Source organism: Sphaerodactylus townsendi, linkage group LG04, assembly GCF_021028975.2.
Source record: "Sphaerodactylus townsendi isolate TG3544 linkage group LG04, MPM_Stown_v2.3, whole genome shotgun sequence".
In the NCBI taxonomy this organism is placed as follows: Eukaryota; Metazoa; Chordata; class Lepidosauria; order Squamata; family Sphaerodactylidae; genus Sphaerodactylus; species Sphaerodactylus townsendi.
Window position 1 is genome coordinate 151,673,410 of NC_059428.1, and position 8,360 is coordinate 151,681,769.

General features: G+C 49.8%; 1 long non-coding RNA gene across 1 annotated transcript; it reads left to right on the forward strand.

Annotated features, from left to right (window-relative positions):
* The first annotated feature begins 2,043 nt into the window (after positions 1 to 2,043).
* LOC125432054 lies at positions 2,044 to 5,439 on the forward strand. Its single transcript, XR_007244386.1, has 3 exons — positions 2,044 to 2,223; positions 2,394 to 2,811; positions 5,095 to 5,439. It is a non-coding gene; the product is annotated as an uncharacterized LOC125432054 (long non-coding RNA).
* The last annotated feature ends 2,921 nt before the right edge of the window (positions 5,440 to 8,360 follow it).

Here is an 8,360-nt window from a genome sequence, read left to right on the forward strand (position 1 = left end):
CCGCCCTCTCCTGTTTTCTCTCCTCTCCCTTTGCAAAAAAAAGAGTAGCCTGGAAACCGCTGCAGTGAAGCTGGTAAGGGCAATTTGAAACTGCTGGACTGTTTTTTTTCAACCTTTGCACTGGAATTAGACAAACCCCCACCCTCCCGCGTCCCCCAAGCAGAGGCGAAAGGAAAAGTGCGCCTTGAAGGGGGAGGGAGGGACGAGAAAGAGACAGAGCCAGGCAGGTAGCCTTTAAAAATATATATTTTTTATTTTTAACCGCACATTTTTTTAAAGGAACAAATAATTTAAAGAAATAGATATTCTCTAACTAAAGGAATGCATGGGGGGGGGGGGGGGCTGTGTCTGAATCGGAGCCCCAGTCTGAGAGGTTGTATTTCTATCTACAAATGTGCCCCCCCAAAAAAACTATTTCGGGAGGCTGGTAGCCGTCCCACCCCCCACAGTACAGAAAACGGGTGTCCTTTTTCTGTTTTTCTTCTGATTTTAAAAGTCTGCCCATCACGAGTAATTGACAAAAGTTCCACCTCTTTTGACATCTGGAGACAGACCCAGATCCAAGCAAACCCGGAGTCAGAAGGGGTTTCACTACCGCATTGGCACGTGTTTACTCCAAAGGAAGCCCTCCAGAGTCGGGATGGGGCCGGTCCCGCTGCGATCAAAAGCGGGGCACCGGGCGGGGGCGGGGGGGGGGGGGGGGGGGGGGGGGGGGGGGGGCTTCTCCAGCTTCTAATCTAGACGAACCGAAGTTGGGAGTAAAACACGCGGCTCCGATTCGGAGTGACACCCGGTTGGTGTGTTAAAAAGCGCCAAAGCGAAGTCGCTTTTCGCGCCAACACCCTGCCGGCTGGCCAGTTTTCTATGCAGGGTCCCCAGATTCTCCCCCCCCCAGCTAAGAAACTTGAGGGGGGGGGGAGAGAACAAGGAGGGGCTAATCTTGGAAAGACATAACTTTGTAAGTATCCCCTTCACACACACACACACCCCGAGACCTGCAAGAAACCCTGTTGGGAAAACGGATCTCCCCTTCCAGTTGATCACACACAGAGGAGGCGCTGGATTTTAATCGGGTTTTGACACACAACACCCCTCCCCCCGCCCTACCAAGACTAGGGGGGGGGGCAATATTAGACCCGCGCATTATTAAAATCTAATAAGATAATGGACTTGGAAGTGGGTCGTCCTGTCTCCCCAAACCACGTTTCTATAGGAAGGTGTGGGGCCAGATTCAGCCGTGTGCTAGAAATTGCGACAGGGACGGATTCTGGTTCCCCCCCCCCTTGGGAGTTTGCAGCCTTCCAAACTCGGGCCACGTTTGCAAAATGCAACAACCCCCCCCCCCCCGCAAGCTTTTTCATTTTTTAAGTAAAAGTACTTAAAGCCTTCTTGGGGGGTGGGGGGTGGCGCTGCCCCGATCCAGGCACGCTATTTCCCAGACCTCTGTTTCCTCGGGGTGGGGGCATTTTGGCAGTGCAGCAGTCCCACTGTGTGCAGGGCTACTTACTCCCGAGTAGGCGCTCGGAGAGTCGCTCCATTGCGCCCCCCCACCACACTCGCCACCCTTCCGCCTTACCGGAGAGAGACCAGACTAGGCGTGTCCGACTCGCGAGTAAAGCCCCGGCTGCTTCTCCAACCCCAAGGCACGCCTGGAGGCTGCCAGAGCCTTACTCGGAAGCAGCTCTCTGACGTCAACGGGGCTTACTTCCGAGGAATCCTGGCCGGCTGCAAAGCTCTCCTTCTGCACCTCTTGTGCTCTTGAGTTGGGTTGGGGGGCTCTTTTTTTAAAATTAGGTGGTGATCTCTGCCCAATCTTTGCAAAACCTTTTTCCATCTGACTGGTCTTTTTAAAAACACGGTGCCAGAAATGTTCCCAGGGATTGTGGTGGGAGGGGGGGGGTGGGAGAAGGGGGGGTGATGGTCGGAGGGGGGCCGATCCCCCCTCCCCCCCTCCGCAACCCGATCCCCCCTAGATAGAGGCGGCATGCAAAGCAGCGGATTGCACTGCCAAGCCAAACCTTCTTTTGATCAGCCAGCCTAGACCGGGGAGGGAGGGAAGGGGGGCCTTGAAACCGCTTCTCCAAATTCCCACCCCCCCTCCGATCATTCAGCCGGGGGGGGGTGAGGGAAGCGCCTGGAAACTTCTCCTAGCCCCCACCCCCTACACTCCGGTCCATAAGTGGTTTTATAGGAATGGCCCTGGGCCAAAGTGTTTACATGAAGGTGAATGACAAGGGGAGCGACCAATGGGAGGGCGGCGGCGCATTTTTGGCTGGCCAGCGGGGAGGGAGAGAGGTGGGACGGGAGGAACAATGCTTGTTTCATTGCTAAAGAGCTTTCCCCCCCTCCCTTCCCCCCTTCCTCCCTCTCTCTCTCTCTCTCTTTTTTTTAAGATTCACCAAGAGGAACTTGAAAGGGGTGTGTATGCGTAATGTACCTTTTCCAACCCTGATCTGTCTATATGGGCATTCTCAAGCCTCTCTGCCAAGCTTTACCTGGAGTTTATGGAAGTGCGGAAGAGGAGCACACACAGCAAAGTTGGATTTTTTGAACAGCATGCCAGAGAATCTGCCCAGCCAAGCACTGCCTTTTCCTCCAGGGTGGACGAGACAACTCAACAGCCCCACAGACCAGTAAAAATAATATTTTTGGGGGGTGGTGGTGGAGAGGTTCCCCCACCGAGGAAGAGAGAAGCGCTCCGTTTGGATCTAATTTTTGAGAGGTTGCGGGTGAAAGGGAAGAATCTGGGAGCCACACAGTCCTGCTGAAGAATGCCAAAGAAGAGGAATTGAAAGGGGGGATTCTTTAGAGGTAAGATCAACTCTCTACTCCGAGAAGTTTTTTTTTGTGGTATGGGGGAGCGGGGAAGGTTTGCTTCCGAGCCGAGCCCCTCCCAAACCCTTCTCCAGAGGTAGGTCTGATTTTGAGGCTTCTCTTCCCTACGCTCCCCTCCTAAAACCCAAAGCACCCCACAAACATGGAGCACCGCAAAAGTCGCTGAAAGGGAGATTCCAGAGAGTGTTGTTTTTTTTGGCAAACCCGGTCTGAGAAAGAAAGCTAAGAAACAGACGTGGGGGGTTTTTTTGTGTGTGTGTGTGAGGCTGGCCTGTTTTTAATTAAAATCAGGAATCCAGCCATATTCTGCAGGAACAGGGATTAACAACAGCGGGAAAAGAAGGGGAGAAGAATCAGAAATGGCCTGGTTCTCTCCAAGCCTGACCTGAATTTTTTTCCCCATGGTTATTTTTCAGTAGATTCCTGAATAGTCTTGGATTAATGCATGCGAGTGCATTCATATCCGCAGATCTGGCTAGTTTACAGTGATTGTTCGTACATCTACAAAGAATATAAACTTTTAAAATGCTGGCTTGGTTATCATATTCCTGAACGAGTTTCAACCAGGCTGTGTGGGTCTGTTTATATACCGATCCACATCTCGATTCAGGCTTATATAGGAATCGTATGGAAGTGAAGCAGATAAAATGTCCATTTTACATTTTGAAAACAGACACATAGGGAAGTTAGACCATCAGCTTTGCGATTTCTACAACTAGAAAGAACTGAATTTGTCTTTTGAATAGTTTAGAAAAGAATCAAAGCAACCTACCAAGCTGGGATGAACATGGTGGTAGTTTTAATGAAGTCAGGGTCAAAGCAAGAAATTATTAATTTAAACTTAATAGAGTCTTGTGTGAGTCTGGGTGGTGGATTTCATCTTTACTCAGTGGGAAGTGGAAACCAAATTGACAAACCTATTTTTTTAGGAAGGAGAAAAAGCAACTGGAAGATTTTAAAAATGTTTTTAAGAACCCATTTAAAATAAATTTTAAAAACAGCGATGCCATTTTCTAGACCTTTTCCCAAGTATATTGTCAACACATTTGGGAATATTTTAAGGGTAAAGGGCCTTTTCTGTCCCTGTTTCCCTTTTTAGATTTCAGTCGCCTGTTTGTTGGATGCTGCTTTTAAGTTTATTTATCCGGCAAGTATTCCCCTGTTGAAAGCAAATTCAGTCTTCACTGGTGTAGGACTGGGGTGTCTTTTAGCAATATGAGGAATTCTAGTTCTGATGCCAAGACAAACTCCAGGGGTGTCTTAATTTTTAACCCATTCCTAAATTAGGGCGGGGGGGGGGGGGCGTTTGGCTTCCTATTAAGTCATAAAATCCAATCGCCCTTCAAAAATCTTTTTTTACAAGTCCCTTTAGGGGAATTGAACCTCTCTTTGCCCTGTTATGGATTGGATGGGTTTGTGTTTTCTGACCGTAAAAAAAGGTTAACCATTAAATAGTGTCAGGACGAGGGATCCCCTGGCCGCCCATCACACAAACACCTACATTTGTGCTTGTGGGACAGATGATGTATTTCAGGGTCCAAAAGTGGAAAGGGGGGTTGTCAGGATCTAGGCAGCGGAATTCAAAAAATGGAACCCTATTCCGAATTGATAAAAAAACCTCACAAGGGAGGGAGCTGTTGGAGCCCTGTCCTCTCCCTCCCGCCATGACTGTGGCTGGGAGGAGGGAAATAGAAAACTCTTTCTTGGAGTGGTGTCTCTTACTTCGAGAGAGTAAATCTTCTACCTCTACAGTCAGTCCTCTTTTGCATAAGGGGAAGTTGAAAGTAAGTTATTTCGGTCTGGCTGAGCAGGGCTTGGCTCAACTGGGTAAGAAGCGCCCAGAATTGGACAGGGGGTGGCCTCGATCCAAGACACATTGAGTGGAAAGTAAAGCGACTGTGGGGGGGGGGGGTGTTGGGGGCATTTGACTTTCAGAACATGTCTCGCTGCAACCAAAAAGGGGCTTTGCTTCTGAGCCGGGGTATTTGCAAGGAGATCCCCCCCCCTCGCCCGTAGAAATGACCTCTCCAAACCTTTGGCCTGTTTAATGTTTCCAGGCTGATGGAGAAATGGTTGCAGAGAGGGTTTTTTTCCAGGGAGGTGGACTAACCGTGTCTGGACACCCCCCCTTTTGCACTAGGAAAAGCCCCCCTCAATGTGAGCCACCCCTAATTGTGAATCTATTATTTTAACGGGCTTGTACCCCCCCCTCCACCACCCATGCCCAATTGATGGCAGTGGCTCTTCTTCTTTCCCTAGGCGCAGCCGTGCCCGTCGGGCCCCCCTGGCGCTACGAGGAAGCGCATGGCGCTGGGGCCGCTGCTGCTGTTGCGGGGCCACCGCTCCCTACCCGGCCTCTGAGCCCCGGGGGAGGCCGAGGAGGAGGAGGGCAAGGCGACCTGGCTGCGGATGATGGATGGAAGAGACCTTGGGGCCCCCCGCGCCGTCCACGTCCCCCCACCGCTCCTCTCCAGCCTGGCCATGGAGAGCCAGCACCGGGTGGCCGCCGCCGGAGCAGCCGCCGCCCGCCTGGCTGCCAGCCTGCCACCCGCGCCCCTGGCCCCTGGCAAGTACCTTGCCTCCAGCATCAACCTCCATGCCCACCCGGGTAAGTCTGCCCAGATCTTGGCTGATATGTGCAGCGTGTATGTGTGTGTGGGGGGGAGTGTGTGTGTTTGTGGGGGCCTTCCCCAGTTCCACGCTTCCTTTTTGCAATGCCCTCCCCCCAAAGCTTAACCCCCCCTCCCATGCTCAAGGGGCTTAACCCCCCCCCCCCTTTGCTGTGAGCTTGCTGATTCTCTGCCTCTTTTAGATTGTTCTTTTTCTGGGCCTGATGGAAAACTCATCTTTCAACCCTAAAGATAGATAAACCAATATTATTCCCCACTCCTATGAGATTCTCACTCCTCCAGTGCTTATAGATCTTCCCTTTCTTGGATGTGCTGGAAAATTCATTGCATTTAAACTCTGCAGAGATTCTGAAACCTACGGTGGCTATAGATTTGCCCTTTCCTCATTTCATTTAAATTCTATAGATAATCCTATGCTATCCCACAATCTAGGGTTCCCCGGAGATTCTCCGATACCTATAGAGCTGCCCCTTCATGGGCATTATGAAAAACATTGTGATTAAATTGCATAGATATTAGCCTATATTATCCCATGGTCTAGGATTCCCCTGAGAAACTGATCCCGTCGGTGCCTATAGACTATACATACAGATAATCTTCCAAGATGGAACTTTCATTTTAAAAAAAAGAATCACAGGTGTTTCTTTCCACACTCAAAATACAGAGGCGCCTTCCTCTGAAAATGCTTCACAGGTTTTTGGGAACCATGTTTTTTAAAAAAACAACACTCCCCTTTGTAGAAACAACTCTGGACAGCTGAATGGAGCCTTATGAGATTGCCAGACGGCTCTCTGTATGTAGTTTCCTGGGATGATCATGAAGAGTTAAGACATTTGAATCCCAGGGAAACAGAGTTTCTTAGACCCAAGGAATCCCTGGATCTCTTTTGCCACAGTAATCCGGCATTCTCTTTCACTTCGACATGTGTATGAATTATTCTCAAGTTGTGTTTCTCTGCCTTTGCTCTGAATTTTGCAAAAAAACGTTGTAGCTTCATGGGTTTTCTCTGTCTCCCCCCCCCCCCAAAAAAAAAACACCAATGTTCATAACTGTAGGTTTAAGCATTAACTGGTTTCGCTAGACTGTTTGGCAAGCCGGCCAAAGTTTTATGGACACTTTAGACTGCAAGGATTCATAGCTGGGAACTGAAGGTTGAGCACATATTTGGAGAATGCCCTTCCCCGCCCATTTTTCCAAGTTCCAACATCCGGAACGAGACCCGTGCTGGAGTGCCTTGATGTCCAACTGCCGCCCGTGATCCGAGCGCTGTGCTGGCTCTGTAAAGCCTTTAAACAACTCCCTTCCTGTCGGAGAATCCTACAAGGAGTCGCTGGGGGTGGGGAAGGGCAAAGCCGCCCTGTTTCTAAACTGGGCAGCTTTTAAAATAGCCTTTACATTCTGGTCGACTTACTCTAAAAAGTCACGCCTATCCTATTGGGTAGGAAGTCTGCCTTTAAACTACATACGCTGTGCAGAAACAGCCGGTCAGTTTCCCTGGATTTTTGGCATTTGATTTTAACTTTTGGATAAAAGGTTTGGTTTTTAAAAAGGGGGCGGGCGGCTCAAAAAAGATGTTGCTTTTGGGATTAAAACAAAATTGTTGACAATCGAAGGAAGCCTGTTTTGTTTGTGATGTTTTAAAATTAAAGTGTTTGGCCTATGTGGAGGTTCCTTGTTTGCATTGCAATAGACAGAGAGCTGTATAGTGAAATCTAGTTTTCTTTATGGGGGGAGGGTCTCCCTTACCCGCCACCTCGATTCTGTAATTCATTGTGTGGAATGGGGTCTCTTGCAATAAACAGCAGCTGTGTCTCTGTGTGGTTGCGGGGGGGGGGGGGGGGTTGTGTGCTCGACCATCCCAACATATGAAAAGTTCGAGTGTTCTCAGACATCCCCGGTTTCTGGGCTTCTTTTTTTGTGCCTTCAAAGGTGAGGAGGGGGAATTGTATTGAGGAGAGGGAGCCAGGGAGGCTTTGATGCGGCTGTGCACACAGCCGCTTCGAAAAACCTTGGGAGCCTCACACTGTGTGTGTTGTGTGTTCAAGCACAGAGTGAGTTTTTGTGAGGACGTGCAAGACTCTGTGAAAGGCTGGAGGTGTGCTTGTTGAACACATTTTTAAGCCTATGGACACAAAACAATTTGGCATGGGGGATCCTGGCCTCTTCTACCTGACGTTGTTTAAAATCAATGGGGCCAAGTTTTTCAGTGCTTTGGACTCTTCCCTCTTAAGGCATAACATGGTGCTTTAAAGTCGCCTCCTTTTCCTCCACCAAATTAGATTCCCCCCCCCCCCCTTGTTTTTAATGCTCCATTCGGGTTGACCCACCCAGAGCTTGGTTTTCAAAACAGCTGGTGATCGGCCATTATAAATTGGGGCAGAAATGGTTCCTTTGCTTTCCGGCCCGAGCTCAGTTGGACCCAGCCTTCTGGCATCTCGACAGCCCTTTTCAAAGCAGGACGGCAGCTGAGAGTTTTTCTTTAGGTCTGTTTGTCTTTCTCTGCCGCCCTCCCCCCAACCTGGGCGTGGAAGAGGTGACTTCCAGTTTGCTTAAGGGCTTGGTAGGGCGACAAGCTTTGCAGCCGTGTAACCGGCCTCTCCTCCTCCTCCTCCTCCTCCTCCTTCACCCACATGGAATGAATGACTTTGAAATTTTGTAAACCCGATTGCCAACATCTGCAGAGAAGGAAGCAGGCTGAGTCGAGAAGGGAAGATTTATTGGGGGGTTTTTCTGAAGAGGTGGCACCACCAATTTCCCTGGTGCTAAAACTAGAGGTGGGGAGTGAAAAGCCATAAAGACGGAGCATATAAGCAAACACCTTTTTATTTAAACCCCCCACCACCACCACCACCACCACACACTTCCCACCCCCTGGTACCTCCTCCTCAGGCAACG